Raw genomic sequence first — 21,778 nt, 5'->3', positions numbered from 1 at the left:
ATGTGNGACTTGTCAATCCTTTAATTTGCTATTTCCCTTCGCTCTTCCAGTTCTTCCCATCTACTTTATTTGACAAGGGAAGAGGATACCACTCTATCAATAATAAGAAAAAAGTAGCATTTTCATTTCAAATGGTTTGAGCTGGCAACCATAACACTCTGACACACGTCGTTATGTCGCTTTGGAACACTGCCGATCACCACCTCTTGCAAGCAATCGTCAGTGACGAATGGGAATAATCATATGCTATCATAGGCGCTTCGAATTTCTTTAGAGATTCTAGTCAATGCAGCATGCGCTGAAATCCGTCTAACTACTTACTACTCTACTTAACTTTTTTAAAAAATGAAATGAAATTCAAATTGATCAAGAAAAAGAACCGCGCTAATCGAAATTTGGGGAATAATTAATAACTTCAAATATTTAAAAATCATAACTTTTTGTTTGAATGATTATCCAAATATATATCAACTCTATCACATAAATTGAGATTGAAGTAATATGTATTTGATCAGTGCTAGCACAGTTTCATATCTAGTTTTACAATTTTTTTTAAAAAAAGAAGCATAAATCATGCATCACATGTGCAAATATTCAAGTTAATTTTAGCCAATTACCTGAACATAATATCCAGTCAAAGTGTAGGATAGAATCATCTTTAAAAACTTTCTAGATTAATATTACAGTACTTTTTCTTCCTTTAATTAAAGTGGAAAGAAAAAGAAAGTAAAAAAAGATTGAGCTTTTTTCTTTTCGTTCATTTTTAGTAGCTAGAATTCAGCCTACCCTTTATCCATATTCACACTAGAAAGTGGACTAGTACCTTCCGCTTTTTTATTTGTTGGAGTTGTATTATTGTAACTTTTCTGTTTCAAATATTTCTCGAAAAGTAGATGATAAGTTTTAAATCTTAATACAGATAAAACATATCTCGATATAGTTCGAAATTCAAGTTCAAGGGAGGAATTAATGAATGATATTCACATGCTATATTATTTAATGATGTATAACTTCCACATGGAATTTAACCAAGAATGAGAGGTTTTTTAGTCTCATTGATCACTCCAAAATAATCTAACATATGAAATTATTTAATCTTACGTGAGATACATGAACCTTTTAAAATTATGTTGGGAGGTAGATATAATTAAAAGACATAAAAGGTCCCGATCGAAAGCATATTTTTTTGACTACTAAAAATGCTTGGATATATATATACATAGAAGGTACCACACTGCAATACATGAAGCTCCTTAGTGGGGCGGATTTTAGGATATTAATACAAATTTTCGAAAATTATTATGTATTTCAGCTTGTATTTGCTAAAGTTGTTCAACATCAGCCCCTATTTTTTAGTTTGACTAGTTCTGCAGTATAGCTATATTTTAGCTTTCTGTTGGTACTTAGTGATAGTTTTTCCATGTTTTGCAGTGTTGCAGATGTGTTCCTAAAGTTTAGGAGTACTTGTTTAGTGGAATTAAATTAGTGGTTTAGTGGGAATATGATTCCATAATATGTAAGCCTATATAAGGCACAAAGCGTATTGAATAAAAAAGTAGACAACCACTTCTCTGCAAAACATCTCTCTTTCTGTTCTTCTTGTTATATTCCTTTTCATTTTTTGGCTTCTCTGTGAGTTAGAGTTTTACATTTGGTATCAGAGCGAGACAGTTCTGTGGAAAATCATTTACTGCAGGTTGTTTTTTTTTTAGATTTCTATTGTCGACGCAATGACGGACCTACAAGCGGTCGGCGGAATGAAAAAGCTCAACAACAACAACTACAGTACGTGGTCAACTTGTATAATGTCTTATATGCAAGGACAAGACCTGTGGGAGGTTGTCAATGGCAGCGAGGTGACACAACCAGAAGCAGAAGATGTAAACGGCACGTTGCAGAAGTGGAAGATAAAAGTGGGAAAGGCTATGTTTGCCTTAAAGACAACGGCTGAAGAAGATGTGCTAGAGCACATATGAGATGCCACCACCCCAAAGCAGGCTTGGGATACACTGGCCAAGCTATTTTCAAAGAAAAATGATACGAGACTCCAACTCTTAGAGAGTGAATTACTCTCGATAGCACAATGCAACATGTCAATTGCGTAATACTTTCATAAGGTAAAGATGCTATGTCGAGAGATTTCAGAGTTAGATCCACAAGCTCCAATTGGAGAGACGAGGATGAAGCGGATCATCATCCATGGTCTGAAGCCTGAATATAGAGGCTTTATTGCTGTTGTACAAGGATGGCAAAATCAGCCTTCACTTGTAGAATTCGAGAATTTGCTAGTAGGTTAGGAAGCCTTAGCCAAGCAGATGGGAGGAGCTTCATTGAAGGGTCAGGAGGAAGCACTCTATGTCAATAAAGGAAGCTGGAATTTCAAGCAGCATGGTGCCAGTGGATCTAAAAAGAACGATGATGAGGTGGAAGGTCGTCAAGACAAAGGGAGCACTCGTGGAGGGGGTGGTTGGAAGAATCATCGTGGCAAAAAGTTTGAAGGGAAGTGCTACAATTGCGAGAAGAAGGGACATATGGCGAAAGATTGCAGGTCAAAGAAAAAGACTGTGGAAAGTAATGCTGCCATTTCCAAAGTTGAAGAGGAGTGGGATGCTGAGGCTTTCTTCGCTGTAGAAGATGAGGATCTAGTCTTTACAGCTTTAACATCCAATCAAATTGACTATGAGAAGGATTGGATTGTTGATTCAGGTTCACAAATCACATGACAGGTGACATGGATAAGTTGCAAAATTTGTCCGAGTACAAAGGCAATCGTAAGGTGGTGACAACTGATGACACAAAACTACCGATAGCTCACATTGGTATGACTGTAGTGTCTCCTAAGAATTGTACTGATCTGATGCCGCTTCAACATGTTTATCATGTCCCAGGTATGAAGAAAAATCTTCTTTCAATAGCACAACTAACATCTTCAAGCCATTTTGTTTTGTTTGGTCCAGAAGATGTAAGGATATATGATCATCTTGAGATTAAAGAAAAGCCAGTGATGAAGGGACCAATGTTGAATTCTGTCTATGTAATGTCGGCAGAAATCGCATATGTAGACAAGACTAGGAAAAGCGAGACTGCAGATTTATGGCACATACGATTGAGTCACGTTAGCTACTCTAAGCTTAGTGTCATGATGGAAAAGTCAATGTTGAAGGGTCTTCCCAAACTTGCAGTAAGAACAAATGTAATTTGTGCAGGTTGTCAGTGTCACGATTCGAGAGCACCGCCTAGTCGTAACTGGCGTATTCGACCTCGAAGAGGTCAAATACAAGCCTCATGGATCATTTATTGCATGCGATACAAAAAAAATAAAAAGAATTTAAAACTTTCTTCACACACGAAGATACTTTCATTAAATAGCAAGCGGAAGACTTTCTAGACTTAATCCAAGATGTCTCAAAATCATCTAATACTTGAATACATCATTGGGACTATGCCCACTCAAAACTATAACAAAACTACAAGACAAAAAGGAACATGTTGGTTATTGTCCTCGAATCTATGAGGACTCACCAAGTCTTCATCTTCAAACATCTTAGAAACCTATCCATCAACCATGAAATATCAACATCTCCAAATCCCTACACTTTAGTCAAAAGGAAAAAAAGGGATTAGCACAATTAAGTACTAAGTATGGAAACCATGCAAAAACATGCTAAAAAGGACATTTGGTTGAAAGTCATGCCTTATGCCATTTTAGTAAAACTTCATGAACATTGACAAATTATAGAACATAACCAACATATAAGACATTAACCACATTATAGACGTACTCAACATTTTCACCACGTAACTCATTTCATCATCCAAGGACCCTTATCTAAAGTTACCCTAAGACACACTTGAGTGAGGAATGAAGTGGCTGCCCATACAACCTCTTCATACACACCTAAGTGTTCCTCAAGGCTACTATAGACAAGAACCATCATGCTTCAAGGTAACATACCAAATAACTCACTTCATTAACATAAGCTATTCATTCAAGAAATCATTTAGACAATAAGTCAACATTCTTCTATAAAGTCATTTAGGATACATTCATGCATTTAAGGGACTTCACACTTTAGTCATATAGACTTAGAGAACTCACTTTAGCACCTTCAAAGGCTACTCGTGTCATTGTAGGTAGCATCCCATACTACTACCTACACGGTGTAGAACCTATCAAGTAACTAGAGTTCACATTAAGAGCATCAAATTCTACACTTGAAGATTCAAGTGTCAAGAATGCTCAAAGCACCAATTTCCAAGAGATTCAATAACAAGACTCGCCCAATATATACATCATGTCGTCACACCAAGCACAAGCAAGTATCAAGAAGGGTCGACGCCCTGTATCAAGAAGGGTCAAAGCCCAATAATCAAGAGAACCAAGAACCATATTAAAAATGGATTTCTAGTTCGTACTTAAAATGGACAACTTCCATTCATAAGACGGACTAAAAATCCAGAGTCAAGATGGCAAGTGATCCGAATCAAGAGGTATGCCAAGCGTGACAAAGTCACAGCCACAAGAAGGACAAGGTCCCAACAAGAGTGCTAGGTGATCAAACAATCCGTACAAGTGGGCGAGTTACACAAGCATCTTTAATGGCTTAAAGGATACCACATGACAATGCCAAGTGACAAAAGTAACCAACGTATCAAGATAACCCTTCAAGTATACAAGAAAATAACAACAGTACAAGTACAAGTTTATACACAAACCTCGGGCTTTAGCATAAAAACAATCCGACAAAACATCAAGAATTCAAATCGTAGCCCGACCAACGTATCAAGGTTCTCAGCTTGTACACGAGTATATATAGCCTTAAAAATATAATTACATAACTTATTTAACTTCTATTAGCTCAGTAATGTTGACGTAAAATAGGATCATCATTGCAAGTAAGTCTAGCATGTACAAATACAACTATGCTCTCAAAACAGTGAATCTGTCCAGCCTGGTACCCGAAGTCGCAAGTTAGATTTGAACAAGAAAACGGTAAAATTAGACTTTATAACCTTCATGAAAGATGTACTACATCTCTTAAGGTTGCAAACAAACAAGAATCACCACAAAATACATTTTGTACAAAAAGATATATTCAAAACACTACAGCTGAACATGCAGGATTTCAATTTTCGAAATCTGGGCAGAACTTTCCCTATGTTGCGTCCCATATTTCGTATCCATAACAGTTACATTAGCATTTTACATAACCATAAGAGTTGTAGGTATACGAGTTAGCTTTACAAATCATATTTGTTCACTGCAAACTAAGTTCAAGATCGAGAGATATGCATAAAAAACCAAACACTACCCAGCTCAGAAACAAATTTTATCACTTACCAAAAAGAAGTGTGTGTCTCGAATTCTAGCCAAAAGAACCAAGTTTTCTCTTGTGATTTCGAAGAACAATCTATTTAGATAAGGTTCTAAGGCTTAAGGAAAACGAAATTACTAAAGGAGGGGTGAAAATATATAGTCAAACAAGTGATGTTTATCCCTTGGGCAGCTGTCCTTCAAAGGTGTTACCCAAAAATTTGTGTGCTGCCCAAAATGCATACTTATACACCTATATATATATCCCTCATCTCATTTTAAAGTTATACATAATTCCAATTAGAATATTACCTAAACACCTCATCACAATCCTTTGCATCACATTCATATATATGATATCATGTCAACACTTCAATTCCTCATATAATGCCTTCAAGGCCATAATCATAATACATTCCATAAGTAGACACCTCCACCATAAGTGGATCACACATCAATCTATCACAATTCTATATCAATTCTACATTAACAATGAAGTTAGGCCAACTTACCCTTTTCCACAGCCACAATCACCATTCCTCAACTCTCCAATAATTCACAATAGATAAGCATAAATAATAATAGAAATCAACTATTCAACTCAATTTAAGCATAATTCTATCATCATTCAATCATAAACAATAACCCCACTTCATAAGCCAACTTTAGGAAACTTGCAAAGACACGGGTTCATGGAATTTTCTTTCTTAAAACCATCAATAAACATCAATAATAACATAAATCATCATTAAAAGTCATTTAATGCAAGAACCCATGCTAGAACCGAAATTAGGGCTTTATTGAATTTTTGAAGAACTTTCAAAACACTTGATTTGGCTCCTTGAATGGAAGAGGAATCAAGGATAAAGGATCCCCATACCTTAATCATCAAGAACCAAACAAGATTAAAGAAGAAATCAGTAGCCACCATCTACTCTGGCTCCATCTTTCACCTTGAGCTTCCATGAGGTTCTAGAGAGAACCTTTTTTTTTTCTAATTGGAGTGATTTAAATGGAAGAATTTTGGTCAAAAAGGATTTTAAATTGCTAGGAAAGGCAAAGAATAATAGGGACTCAACATAGGAAAAGAATTAAGGACCCACAAAATTAAACTTAAAAGTGTTCACTAAACCCGTCTAAACTCGTCCTTTTGGACAGTGCTTCACTATTTTGGGCATAACTTTTTACTCCAAAGTTGGAATTGGGCAAACTCGGTGGCGTTGGAAAGAGGACTCGGAGACCTTTAATTGGATAGGTAATGGTTCACCTTATTTATTTTGAGCTAAAAGATATGTCTATTTAAACTTGACCCTTACAACTCACTAGCTCAAATGAATAGTTTTCGAACGTCACGGTCATTCCTTGACGTTTGACCTCAAATCTCTTTAAACTAAACTTCAAAAGCCATTTCTCATCATTTCATCAAGTTCTCAACTCCAAACTCACATGTGAGGCTCTAGTTTCACTAGTTCGTTTTTAGGGTCGTTACAGTGAGTACGGTAAAACGCATCAGTTGTCGTATGAGGAGTCAAAATATAAAGCTAATGAACCATTAGAATTAATTCACTCTGATGTGTTCGGACCTGTCAAGCAAGTGTCTGTTGGTGGGATGAAATATATGGTGACATTCATTGATGATTTTTCCAGGTATGTGTGGATTTATTTCTTAAAGGAAAAATCTGATACATTTTCAAAATTCAAAGAATTCAAAAAGGTTGCTGAAGCAGAAGTTGGAAAGAAAATTCTTTGTCTGCGAACTGACAACGGTGGGAAATATACCTCATATGAATTTTTTGAGTTTCTTCGGGAGTGTCGAATACGTCATCAGTTCACATGTCCAAACATGCCACAACAAAATGGCGTATCGGAAAGAAAGAACAGACACCTAGCAGAAATTTGTCCGAGCATGCTTCATGCGAAAGATGTCTCGAGATAATTTTGGGCAAAAGCTATGAAGACTGCTGCTTTTGTGATCAATAGACTTCCTCAACAAAGGTTAAGTTTTCTTTCACCTTTTGAGAAGTTATGGAAAATGAAACCTTCAGTTAGCTATTTTCGTGTTTTTGGATGTGTATGCTATGTATTTGTACCTAATCATTTACGTAGCAAGATGGACAAGAAGGCTGTTAGGTGTATCTTTGTAGGGTATGACAGTCAACGAAAAGGGTGGCGATGTTGTGATCTAACAACGGGAAAGTGTTACACTTCTTGAAATGTGATATTTGATGAAGTTTCTTTATGGCGGTCTTCAAATAAGGAACTGCTGCCAGATTCAGATGTTTTCAAAGATGTACTGGACTCGTCTCATATTTAGTTGAGTCTAGATGAAGCTGAAGATGAAGCTAATGAAGATAATGTTGACGAAGGCGTGACTCAAAATCCTTGGCAAACTGGTTTGTACCAACAACAAGTGAAGAAAGTGAGTTAAATGGAGCAAACACACCCTCGTCACTTAGAATGTCATCAAGGATCAGAAAGTAAAATCCAAAGTATGCCAATGCAGCCATAGTGGAAGAAGAAAATGAAAAAGAACCAAAGACTTTTGAGATAGCTTTCCAGAATCCGAAGTGGATTAAAGCTATGGAGGAGGAAATTGTTGCGCTAGCACTGAATCAAACTTGGGAGCTCGTGGAAAAGCCAAGGGATGTAAAACCCATTTCTTGCAAATGGATTTACAAGATAAAATGTCACACAGATGGATCAATTGAAAGGCACAAAGCTCGTCTTGTAGCCCGGGGATTTTCTCAGCAATATGGACTAGATTATGATGAAACGTTTAGTCCAGTGGCAAAGCTTACTACTGTCCNAAATTCACTATCATAACAACTTCAAATATTTGAAAACATATAAAAATTTGATTTATTGTTGAAATTCTATCTACGCCAAGTAACTTGGGGCATAAGAGTAACATATATTATTTGAAAATTATCTAAAAGTTCCTATAGCCTATAGGGATTCCCCTTTGTCTAATTCCACGACTTATAGTGAAAGGGGATTCGGCGTGGCGTAAAGTGAAGATTGGGGGGAGTACGTAGAAAAAAATTACTTATGGAGTATTCCGAAGGTGTAACCTAGGCAACAAAAAAGGGCCCGATACTTCAATTAGAGGAGAGACCAGTTGGTTCACCAAACTCCGACCCAATGCCATACATTATCCAGATCCGAATGGATTCAATGTCCAACAACCGACTCCTCCTGGAATTGCGTTATCCGAGCCGAGCAGGAATGGCCGTTAGTGGACACCCACCACTTTTCACCGGTAGAGAGGCCCTCTTTAATACATTAAGTACTCTCCCCGCGACAAGGTTTTACACATATGGCCAATTGCTTTCTTTTTCTTGCTTGCCCTTAGTCCGTCTAGCGCCTTTCGATTGGGGTCCGCCCTGGGGGTTATAAGGTTAGACCGCTTGGTTTTTTTTCGTCCATCGAAGGCAGTCAACGTGTCAATCATTTTCCCCCATTAGACTTGTCAATCCTTTAATTTGCTATTTCCCTTCGCTCTTCCAGTTCTTCCCATCTACTTTATTTGACAAGGGAAGAGGATACCACTCTATCAATAATAAGAAAAAAGTAGCATTTTCATTTCAAATGGTTTGAGCTGGCAACCATAACACTCTGACACACGTCGTTATGTCGCTTTGGAACACTGCCGATCACCACCTCTTGCAAGCAATCGTCAGTGACGAATGGGAATAATCATATGCTATCATAGGCGCTTCGAATTTCTTTAGAGATTCTAGTCAATGCAGCATGCGCTGAAATCCGTCTAACTACTTACTACTCTACTTAACTTTTTTAAAAAATGAAATGAAATTCAAATTGATCAAGAAAAAGAACCGCGCTAATCGAAATTTGGGGAATAATTAATAACTTCAAATATTTAAAAATCATAACTTTTTGTTTGAATGATTATCCAAATATATATCAACTCTATCACATAAATTGAGATTGAAGTAATATGTATTTGATCAGTGCTAGCACAGTTTCATATCTAGTTTTACAATTTTTTTTAAAAAAAGAAGCATAAATCATGCATCACATGTGCAAATATTCAAGTTAATTTTAGCCAATTACCTGAACATAATATCCAGTCAAAGTGTAGGATAGAATCATCTTTAAAAACTTTCTAGATTAATATTACAGTACTTTTTCTTCCTTTAATTAAAGTGGAAAGAAAAAGAAAGTAAAAAAAGATTGAGCTTTTTTCTTTTCGTTCATTTTTAGTAGCTAGAATTCAGCCTACCCTTTATCCATATTCACACTAGAAAGTGGACTAGTACCTTCCGCTTTTTTATTTGTTGGAGTTGTATTATTGTAACTTTTCTGTTTCAAATATTTCTCGAAAAGTAGATGATAAGTTTTAAATCTTAATACAGATAAAACATATCTCGATATAGTTCGAAATTCAAGTTCAAGGGAGGAATTAATGAATGATATTCACATGCTATATTATTTAATGATGTATAACTTCCACATGGAATTTAACCAAGAATGAGAGGTTTTTTAGTCTCATTGATCACTCCAAAATAATCTAACATATGAAATTATTTAATCTTACGTGGGATACATGAACCTTTTAAAATTATGTTGGGAGGTAGATATAATTAAAAGACATAAAAAGTCCCGATTGAAAGCATATTTTTTTTACTACTAAAAATGCTTGGATATATATATACATAGAAGGTACCATACTGCATAACATGAAGCTCCTTAGTGGGGGGGATTTTAGGATATTAATACGAATTTTCGAAAATTATTATGTATTTCAGCTTGTATTGTATTAAAACTTTAATAAATATATGAAATATGACTTAGATATTCATTAACGAAGTGTATTAATATCGATTCAATGATAGAAAAAGAATCTTTTAAATTCATCTTCTCCTTCACTTCGATTTATACAACCTTCTCTATCAACTAATAAATTCGGTAAAAATTTATACAATGGGTATATATCTGACTTGCAGTACATGTTGTTGGTTTCATTATTGGCTTGATTTCATAAATGATCACTTAACATTAGGATTGTGAACTATCTTCGTTTAATTAACATAAAACTATTATTATGCATCTATTTGTCGTAGCTTGAACGATAAAAAAATATTAAACTTTTTCTGAGAATCAGAACAGCTCACTAAATAATTATTTTTAAAAAACTAAAAAGACATTCAATTTAGTTTGTCTAAAATCGTATAAATATCTCTTTATCTCCTCCTAATGACTTCTTGTGATATTTAAACAAAATTGAACGATTTTTTCCTTACAAAAGGATAGTTTAGTCATTGTCGTGTTTTACTTAGATAAACCTATGTAGCGCCATTAATTAATTATAACAAAGAAAAAAGAACACGAGGACAAACAAATATTTCATGTTTTACGTACTAATTAAATTATTAAGCCGTTTTTATAAAGTTGTATGTCCTATCATCTATGAGGAGTCTACAGTCCTCCCTGGCGCAACTAGTTAATGCCAATTAAATCAAAGTAGCTTTGCTTTATCTTATAATTAATTAATTAAGCAAACCCCACCCTAAAAAAAGAAGAAAGAGGATTCAATATTTCTTTAGGTGACAAAGGTCGTTATCATTGACCTGTTCAGTATTGAGAATTAAGAGAAAATTAACGAGGGTGATATGGCATATAAACTAACCAGAATTAAAGAGCAATTTATTCTTATAATAACGTGCCCTTTATATTAATTATATTAGTTCCAAAACAGAAAATTGTAGCGCAAAAATAAATAGATGCATTATAGGTATTTAGCAGATTATTATATATATACAGAGAGAGATAGAAAAATATTCAACCCATATTTAATATGAAAAAAATCAATAAATAAATATATATTCGTATCATATATTCCTTGTTATTATGTAAAAAAATAAAAGTACTCCTATATTACAATCAATTTTTTAATGTTCCTTTTTGCCTTTGACAGTGTGTTTAGTGTGAAGAAAAATAATGTCATTTTTTTTTATATATATAATTATATTCTTTAAAAAAAATTACCTAACCCTAGCTAACTTTTTTTTTGAAAATATAATTTTGGAATTGCGCTTGTGATATAGTGTAAATAAATAATAATTTCTTTTTGTTTTAAAGAGAATGTGTTTTTTTCAATAATTAATTATATGTTTTGTTTTTTTTTTTTTTTAAAAAAAAGAAATTTTGTAATATATGTAAAGGAAAAACTCATTCAACAAAAGAAAAAATTATACTTACAAGTTTATGTTTCTTTCTGAAAAGAGAATAAAGCATATAATAGCTGAAAGGGGGGGAAACACCAAAGCTGGGTCGTTGGTGTGAAGGATAAACACAAATAGTTTTGCGATAAATATTTAGTAACACTTAATTTAGGGGTCGTTTGGTAGACCGCATTAGAAGAATTTGAGCCTATGTATAACTAATCCATTGATTAGTTATACCTCCTATATGGTATTAGATGATGTATTACTAATACCTTCCATTTGGAGGTATTAGTAATACATATGATATAATACCATTGGACAAGTCTATGGAAAGACAAAAATATCCCTCTAATTATTTTGTTTATTTTCTTGATTTTATGTTTTATATTTGTACTAGTAAATTTATTTAAATAAATTAGCTTAAAAACTATTTTGAGAGAGTTGTTTGTTCCTAAATAAATCCAATACAAATTTAAAATGTGAGTTGTTTAACATTTACTAATTAAAAAGGTAAATATATCACTACATGACGTTTGTGATCTTAATTGAATGTATCATATATATATTGTGTGGTATTCTAATTATTTGTATTTTGAACAATTTAAAAAATTACGTACATATTAAAACTACAACTTGCAATTTTTATGTGTAAATGTAAATGGTTTATTCAATTTACTATTGTTGACCGCCTTTTGATTTTAAAAGTAGATGGTTTATCTTTTTAAATTGAAAATTGACATTTTGTGAGTGATCAATTTATTAAGATGATAATTATTTATCCTCAAATAATTCAAGTGAAAAAATAGCAAACGTGACAACAAAATTATTCTTCTCATAGCTAGTTAGAAGGCCATAAAAAAAAATATTATCCGGCAATGATCTACCTTGACCCAATTACATAATAATTCAAGAATATAATTGGAAAGAAGTTTTTATAGAGTTTTAATCCAAACACAAGAAACAATGAACCAAACACTTGATAAAATTAAACCCTGCATTACTAATCCATGCGTTACTAATCCCTGCATTATTAATCTCTGCATTATTAATCCTTATACCAAACAGCCTCTTAGTGTTTGGTGAGGAAGTTTGGAATAACTTATCCCGGGATTAGTAAATAGTACGGGGATAAGTTATCCCTCCCAAGAATTGATATAATAATCCCATCATAATTTGTCATGGGATAAACTTCTTAAATAACAAAACTACCCTTCAAACCCTTTAATTATCTCTTTTCATAGTAACCAAGTACATAACCCATAGACATAATACATAAACATGACCCTTAACTTGGCGTAAGCCGACAACTATGACCCTTAAATTTTGGTGTACACAAGTAGACACTTAAACTTGTATAAAATTGAACAAATAGACACATTCGTCTTACATGGCACCCTACATGACAATTTTGTGTCCTACGTGGCATCCTATATGTATTATGCCATGTAGGACAAACGTGTCTGCTTATTCAATTTTATATAAGTTTAAGTGTCTGCTTGTGCACACTCAAAATTGGAGGGCATAATTGTCCGTTGAAGCCAAGTTAAGGGTCATGTTTATGTATTATGCCTTCTCCATATAAATATCATAATCTTTTGAAATTCTTGCTTAGTTTGAAAAAAAAACCTCACACTTCCTTATCAATTGCTTCGTGATTTTGTGCTCTTAGTGTAATCATTTAAAATTTATTAAATATAAATTTATAAAATGATTCGGATTATATTAAATTCATTAATATATTAGTCCAAATAAATATTATGGATTAATATAATTGAGTTAATTATTTAAATTCAATAAATATGAATTTAATTAAAGTCCGCTCCATAAAGCCCATATGTCATGTCACTTAAATCTGATTGGCCGAAGGAAACCCTATTCCAATCACAACTCCCCTATTTTAAAACTATAAATAGGGGTCTTCATAATTCAGAAAAGAAGACCAAGAATTCGAACAAGAAGCTAGAGAAAGCTCGTGGATCAAAAGCCACAATTTCTCTACAAGTTCAAGAATTGAAGAAGTCAAGATCAAGTTCAAGAACGATCAAGATCAAGACTGCCGGATTCAAGATCAAGCTCGAAGCCCTTGAATTCAACTAGAAAGTCAAGATCAAGATAAAGTTCAAGCAAGTTCAAGTCCAAGATCAAGTTCAAGTTCAAGATCAAGATCAAGATCAAGATCGAGATAAATCCCAAGTTCAAGAGCCCTTGAATTATATTTGAAAAGGCGAATTCAGAGGAATTATAGAGATTGTAACACTCACACTTAAATTAATAATACTATTGCTGCATAATTTTCCATTCTTGATTATTGTTTTCTCGACGGGAATTTTATTGTCTACAAAATTGGCACGCCCAGTGGGACCATCTCTACCTCTCATCTCAACTTTTCAAGCATCAAAGAATATCGAGATGACTTCCGTGAAGAACAACTCTTGATCAACTGCCTCTAAGGCCATTAGCTCTAAGTTCTCTACTGAAGTTGAAGGCATTTTGAGTGTTACCTTTGGAAGTTTCAGAGTTGTTACGAGAAGCAAGGTTGCTACACTAGGACAACAAACACTTCAAGTGTCATCCACATCAACTCCAGTTTTTGGGTCTACAACTCCAAAAATATTAAGTTCCTCTGCAAACGCTTTAGAAGGAGGAAACAATGTTGTTGAAAAGATCAAGAAGACATTGGCTCTCCTTGAGCAATCTGGTTCCAAGAACTCTACCACTAGGGAGAAATATGAGTCACCTCCACGTGCATCGCGTAATGTGAGTCCGCTGAAGATCAACTTACGCGACAATCCATGCTACTCTCCTACATCTCAAATGATCATGCAAACTATGGTGGCTGCTGCTTATTCCTTTGATGAACAACTCACAAATTTGACGAAGTTGGTTGAAGGATTGACAAAGCATGTACAACACCAAGAGTCTAGAATCTATAAGTTGATGGATCTAATGGAAGGACTTTTCGATGGAGAAGCGAGTCATGCGCCCGAAAAATGTGTTGAAGTTCAAAAGATTGGAGATTCTACGAAGAAAGCACCGTTTGTTAATGAGATGCCAGTTTCTTCTGAAGAAATAATCCCACTCGATCGCTTGAAGGAGTTCATTGAAGGCTCTATCAAAGATAAGTATGAAATCTCTACCAAGTCTTCTCATATGTATGCTAAGCTATACACTGTAAGAATTGATAACTTAAAAATGTCTGTTGGTTATCAACCTCTCAAATTTTAACAATTTGAGGGTAGAGAAAATCCGAAGCAACATGTTGCACACTTTGTGGAGGCATGTAATAATGCTGGAACATATGGAGACTATCTTTTCAAGCAGTTTGTCCGGTCTCTAAAAGGAAATGCCTTTGGTTAGTACACGAATACTGAGCCTAATTTTATCGATAGTTGGGAGCAACTAGAGCACGAGTTTCTCAATCGATTTTATAGCACGAGGCGTACTGTGAACATGGAAGAACTTACGAATACTCACCAAAGGAAGGATGAACCAGCCATAGACTTCATAAATCGATGGAGAAACGCGAGCCTGAATTGCAAGAATAGGCTTAGTGAAGCTTCTGCAATAGAAATGTGTATCCAAGGGATGCACTGGGAGCTTCTTTATATCTTACAGGGAATACAATCAAAATCCTTTGAAGAACTAGCTACTCGCGCTCATAATATGGAGTTGAGTATGTCCTCTGCCGGAAAGGATATGACATTTGTCCATGACCCTCGCAAAGGAAGAGAAAAGCAGAAACCTAAGAAATAGAGCAAATTTGTGCCCAATAACGACAACAAAGAGTCAATGAATGTTAATGTGTCGCTTATGAAGTTCACTACGAAGGAAGGGAAGAAGTAAAGTGTGAGAACGAATTTCCAAGCGCGTTCAGACCAAAAATCGATCCTAAGGGAAATGCAAAAAAAAATACCCCTTCTTGGATTCTGACGTTTCTGATATTTTTGATGAGTTGCTTGAATTAAAGCTCATCGAGTTGCCAGAGATGAATCGACCTGATAAAGCTGGTAAAGCTGATGACCCAAATTATTGCAAGTATCATAGACGTGTGAGTTATCCTCTTGAAAGCTAGTTCTAATCAACTCTCCATCACATTCGGCTCGCTCGATCAAATCTAAATATGTATCGCAGAAAAACATGAAGAAGAGTCATTGGAGCTAGACAAATCTCAAGTTGATATAAATGGTGATGAAGGCTGGATTCTTTTGACTAGGCGAAGACGCAACAAGTCAAGCTTACAAAAAGAATCATGTGAGCAACCGATTAGAAAGAAGATGGTGAAGAAACTGGTGAAGCATTAATCAATAAAGCGCCCAAAGAAGGCAAAGGTAGATGTGCATCACTACCAGAAACCACGACATCCTGTAACTCTAGAAGAATTCTTACCAAGTTGGTTGCGCACAAAGTCTACTCAAGAAAATGTCGAGGCATCATGTTTTAATGCTGATAAAAAAGAAACAATGAAGGTGTCTCCAACTGACAAAAAAAGAACAACGAGAGAATCCTTACCAAAAGTGTCTCCTAGTGGCGAAAAAAAAGTAACAAGGGAAAGCTCGTCAATGATGTCTCATTCATCTTCTGAAAAGCCTATTGAAACTTCTTCCCAAGAAGCACATGCATGTGATACAAAAATCACATTCACAGATAATGATCTTCTATTTAGTGAAACACTACACAATCGCCTTTTGTATATGGTTGGTCACATGCTAGAAAAGAAGATAAATAGAATCTTGATAAATGAAGGATCTGGAGTCAACATTCTGCAAATCCACACATTGAAGAAACTCGGCATCACGACCGAAGAACTTAGTGAAAGTCGTTTATTGATACAAAGATTCAATCAAGAAGGACTGAGGTCCATAGGCTCCATTAAATTAGAAATCCACATGGAAGATTTGCGATCAAGCGCATGGATGCACGTGATCGATACAAAGACTTCAAACAATATATTACTTGGCAGGCCTTGGGTACACGAGAATAGAATTGTCTCATCTTCTTACAATCAATGTTTAAAGTATCTTGAAGAGGGGATTGAAAGGAAGATAGTTGCAGATGATAATCCTTTCACATAAGTTGAGACACAATTTGCCAATGCAAAATTCTATTTGAAGAGTTATGTTGTTAAAGGGACAAAATCTAATGATGTCAAATCAACCAAGTCTGACAAGATCACAAGCAAAACAATCGATACGGCTATCGGAAAGGCAAAAGTTGACACTAAAAAACTTTGTCCTAATCTCAATGAAGGGAATGTCATGTCTTCAAAGAAGAATTTGACTTCTGGACTTCACTATGTTCCAAAAGTAAAGAAAGAAGAAGTCAAATCATCGAACCTTCAAGAAGATGCATTAAGAGTACTCACTCTTCTTATCAGATGGATTGATGCAATAAACTTGCCTTCAAAGCTGCCAGGAAAGACAATCGCTCAAAATCAAGTACGAGATGTGGCACTTCCTACAGAACGCACATGAGAAAGTTTTGACCCTAATGCTTACAAGTTATTTGTGATATAACCTTAATGAGCCATCAATGTTAGGGAAACTCTCATCAGTTGATAAAACCAGGCAAGCACGTGAAGGCCTAGGCTATAAACAACCACCGCCAGTTCGCATCTCCATAAGAAGATGAAGCAATAATCATATAACTTTTGAAGATGATGTCACTGATCCCAATAGAAAGCCTTCCATTTTTTATCTACTTGGAGAATCAACTGCAAGAACTTATGTGTTTGAGAGATTAGGTCCATTGAAGAAGAGAAACAACAAGCATCAGAGAAGTTATCTAAAAGTGACAACGCTGGCTTCATATATGATCCAAAAGGATTTCAAAAGTTTGATTCCTTCTAGAATGAGGCGACGAGTGGAACTTGTGGTTTCGTGTAAACAGGAACTCAAGTCAAAGGCTCATAATGTGGTTTACACCAAAGAGCGCGAGGAAGATGAAAAAAGTGTAGGCTCCTCATATCATGTTACAATCCAGAATGAGCATGATTTTTTGCCTCAAATGAAAATTGATGAAGAGTTAGACGATATTGTCTGGTGTTGTCATATATCTCTCAATGAAAATGACCCTCTAAAAGAGGAAGATGCTGGAGATGCTCCACCAGAACTTGAAAAAGGAGTGAAGACCACAATAAATCCCTTAAACGAAGTTAACCTTGGCACTGATGAAGACCCAATGCCTACTTACTTGAGTGCCTTTCTAGAAGTTGATGAAAAAATCACTTATATGAATATACTCAAAGAATATAGGGACGTCTTCGCTTGGAGTTATAAAGAAATGCCTGGCTTGAATCCTAAAGTAGCAGTCCATCAGGTGGCAGTCAAAAATGGTGCTCGTCCTGTTAAGCAAGCGTAAAGACGTTTTAGGCCAGACTTGGTTCCACTGATAGAGAATGAAGTCAACAAACTCATTGAGGTAGGATTCATTCGTGAAGTTAAATATCCTACATGGATTTCAAGTATTGTTCTTGTAAGGAAGAAGAATGGCCAAATTAGAGTTTGTGATGACTTCAGGGATCTCAATAATGCATGTCCTAAAGATGAGTTCCCTCTTCCCATTCCTGAGCTAATAATTGATGTCACCACTAGTTATGAGGTGATGTCATTCATGGACGGTTCTTCTGGCTATAATCAAATCTGCATGGCACCAAAGGATGAATAACTCACCGCATTTCGCATGCCTAAAGGTATTTATTGCTACAAAGTGATGCCTTTCGATTTGAAGAATGCTGGTGCTACATATCAAAGGGCTATGCAAAATATATTTAATGCCTTGCTCCATAAAAATGTTGAATGTTATGTGGATGACCTGGTGGTAAAGTCGAGAAAGAGGAGTGATCATTTGAAAGACTTAAGAATGATGTTTGAGTTGCTTTAAAGATATCAACTAAGGATGAATCCATTGAAGTATGCCTTCGGAGTTACTTCTGGAAAGTTCATTGGCTTCATTGTGAGACATCGAGGAATTAAAATAGATCAAGCCAAAGTTGATGCAATATCGAAAATGCCTGAGCCTCGAAATATTCATGAGTTAAAAAGTCTCCAAGGAAAGCTAGCCTACTTGAGGAGGTTCATCTCAAATCTAGCAGGACGATGCTAACCATTCGGTTATCTCATGAAGAAAGGTGCTCCTTTTAATTGGGACGAAACATGTAGCGATGCCTTTAAAAGTATCAAGTCGTATCTAGTGAAATCTCCAATTTTGGTAGCCCTTATACCTGGAAAGCCATTGATATTGTACATTGCAGCACAAGAAAGATTCGTAGGAGCCCTGTTAGCTCAAGAGAATAATGAAGGCAAAGAAAACTCTTTTTACTACTTAAGTAGAACAATGAAACCAAATGAGCTGAACTATTCGCCAATTGAAAAATTGTGCTTGGCGCTAGTCTTCTCAATTCAAAAGATGAAGCATTATTTTCAAGCTTATGTTGCTCGTCTTATTTCTAGAGCAAATCCCATCAAGTTTGTTATGTCAAAACCTGTGCTTAGTGACCGACTAGCAAGATAGTACCTCTAATTTCAACAGTTTGAGATCGTGTACATTCCTAAAAAAGCTGTGAAAGGGCAAGCATTGGCGGATTTCTTGGCAGACCATCTGATACCAAATGATTGAGAGTTAACTACTGAGCTTCCTGATGAAGATGCGATGTTAATTGAAGTTCAACCTCCTTGGAAAATGTACTTTGATGGAGCTGCACATCGTGGCGGAGCTGGTGCTGGCGTAGTGTCCATCACTTCACAAGAAGAGATCCTACCATTCTCCTTTACTTTGAAGCAATGTTGCTCCAATAATGTTGCTGAATACCAGGCGTTGATACTTGGACTTGAGATGGCCGTTGACATGAAGCAATTAAACTTACAAGTCTTTGGTGACTCTCAGTTGGTGATCAACCAACTCTTGGAAAGTTATGAGGTGAAGAAGCCCGAATTGCGTCCTTACCATGATTATGCTCAAAAGTTGATAGAATGGCTTGGAGACATAACCCTTCAACTTGTGCGTAGAACGGAGAATAAGAAAGCTGATGCATTGACTGCTTTAGCTTCAACGCTAACCCTTCCTATATCAAGACACAAGAGTTGTAGTAAAGCCACACAAATCTGAAATTTTCAGTATGACAAAATTTAAAGTTAACTTCAAAAAATCATCTAGAAAGATTCTGAAGGTATTAAATCTTGAATTTCGGATATGTTGTAGACCTTTGTGTCTAGATTCGAAATAATCAAGCGGCTTGTGATTTCGTCGTTCCTACACCAAGACACGAGAGTTTTAGTAAAGCCGCACAATCCTGAAATTTTCAGCATGGCAGAATCCAGAGCTAACTTCAAAAAATCATCTAAAAAGATTCGAAGGTATTAAATTCTGAATTTTGGATATGTTAGAGATCGAGAAGACTAGTTTCTGGAAAATCAAACCGTTCATCATTTCGATTTTTCTATAATGAGATATGATTTTTTTACGACAGATGTGTCAAGCTGTAAATAGAAAAAATGACAAAAATCAAAAAAGGGAAGAAAATTACCTTGAATTATGCCCCTTTTGTCATAGGCTTGTAACTCACGATCTGTAATTGAAGACAAAATTGTGGATACAATGTGTCTATTTATAAATGTCATGTGGTGGAAATAAAATCCTTCTCCTAGTTCGATTATAATTCCTTTTTTACTAGGACAATAAAAAAGGACATGAATTTAAAATTATGTGGGACTACAATTTCTAGTTCAACTACAATTTGAACTTAAATGGCGTCATAAAATAAGATTTTGAGGCAGTGGTTTTATCATACTACAACTCCAATTTGGGATAAAATTTGCATCATAATATAAGATGCATATTTAATATGCTCACCTGCCACGACAACGTGACATGAATCCTTCTCCTAGACCAATAGCAATTCCTTCTTCTTTTTTTTGGCTATGCTAAAGTAATTGACATAAATACTCTCCTGACCGAATTGGTTTTTCTATTGCTAGTGGCATGTTTGCCACGTAAGATTAAAGGGGTCACATGCCCACTCCAGTTACATGTATTGTAGTCGGACAATAAATTAGAACATTGCATGGGTATGGTAAAGAAAAATTACTATTTAATTAATACTTCAAGTCTAGTCTTCAGAAGATAAAATATCTCGACAATACTTGAAGCAAGGACATTTGTAATCATTTAAACTTTATTAAATATAAATTTATAAAATGATTCAAATTATATTAAATTCATTAATATATTAGTCCAAACAAATATTATGGATTGATAGAATTGAGTTAATTATTTAAATTCAATAAATATGAATTTAATTAAAGCCCGCTCCATAAAGCCCATATGACATGTCACTTAAATCTGATTGGCCGAAGGGAATCCTAATTCAATCACAACTCCCCTATTCTAAAACTATAAATAGAGGTCTTTCATAATTTAGAAAAGAGGACCAAGAATTCGAACAAAAAGCTGGAGAAAGCTCGTGGATCAAAAGCCGCAATTTCTCTACAAGTTCATGAATTGAAGAAGTCAAGATCAAGTTCAAGAACGATTAAGATCAAAACTGCCGGATTCAAGATCAAGCTCGAAGCCCTTGAATTCAACTAGAAAGTCAAGATCAAGATAAAGTTCAAGTCCAAGATCAAGATAAAGTTCAAGTCCAAGATCAAGATAAAGTTCAAGATCAAGTCCAAATCCAAGATCAAGATCAAGATAGAGATAAATCCCAAGTTCAAGATCAAGCTCAAGAGCCCTTGAATTATATTTGAAAAGGCGAATTCCGATGAATTATAGAGATTGTAACACTCGCACTTAAATTAATAAAACGATTGTTGCATAATTTTTCGTTGTTGATTATTGTTTTCTCGATGCAAATTTAATTGTGTTTCAATTATTTTTATTATATATATATAGTCCTCCACGTCTTAGACATAGTTCTAGTGTTTGCTTTCTTCCAATGCTTCCTGCTAGTATTTGGAATGAGGCTGCTAATTCTAGTGCAATGACCACTAATTATAGCCTAATTAACAATAGGAATTTAAGGGAATTCATACATGAAAATAATTTAGCTAAATAAGGTGGATGTTTTGTTTTTAAGAATGAATAATTAAAACTCTACCAATATATATAAAAAAAAAGATAAATAAGAGGATATTTTTGTAATCAAATCACTTATTTTTAGGAAGTATGCAATGGTTATTATTTTTAGTACAACAAACTAAGCAATCAATAAAAAATAATGTCAGAATAACTAATTTCAGTATAATTTATCTCAACATAACTTGTATTTAAATCCACACAG

Source organism: Solanum stenotomum, chromosome 1, assembly GCF_019186545.1.
Source record: "Solanum stenotomum isolate F172 chromosome 1, ASM1918654v1, whole genome shotgun sequence".
NCBI classification, from domain to species: Eukaryota; Viridiplantae; Streptophyta; class Magnoliopsida; order Solanales; family Solanaceae; genus Solanum; species Solanum stenotomum.
Note: the sequence above shows the minus strand (reverse complement) of the source record.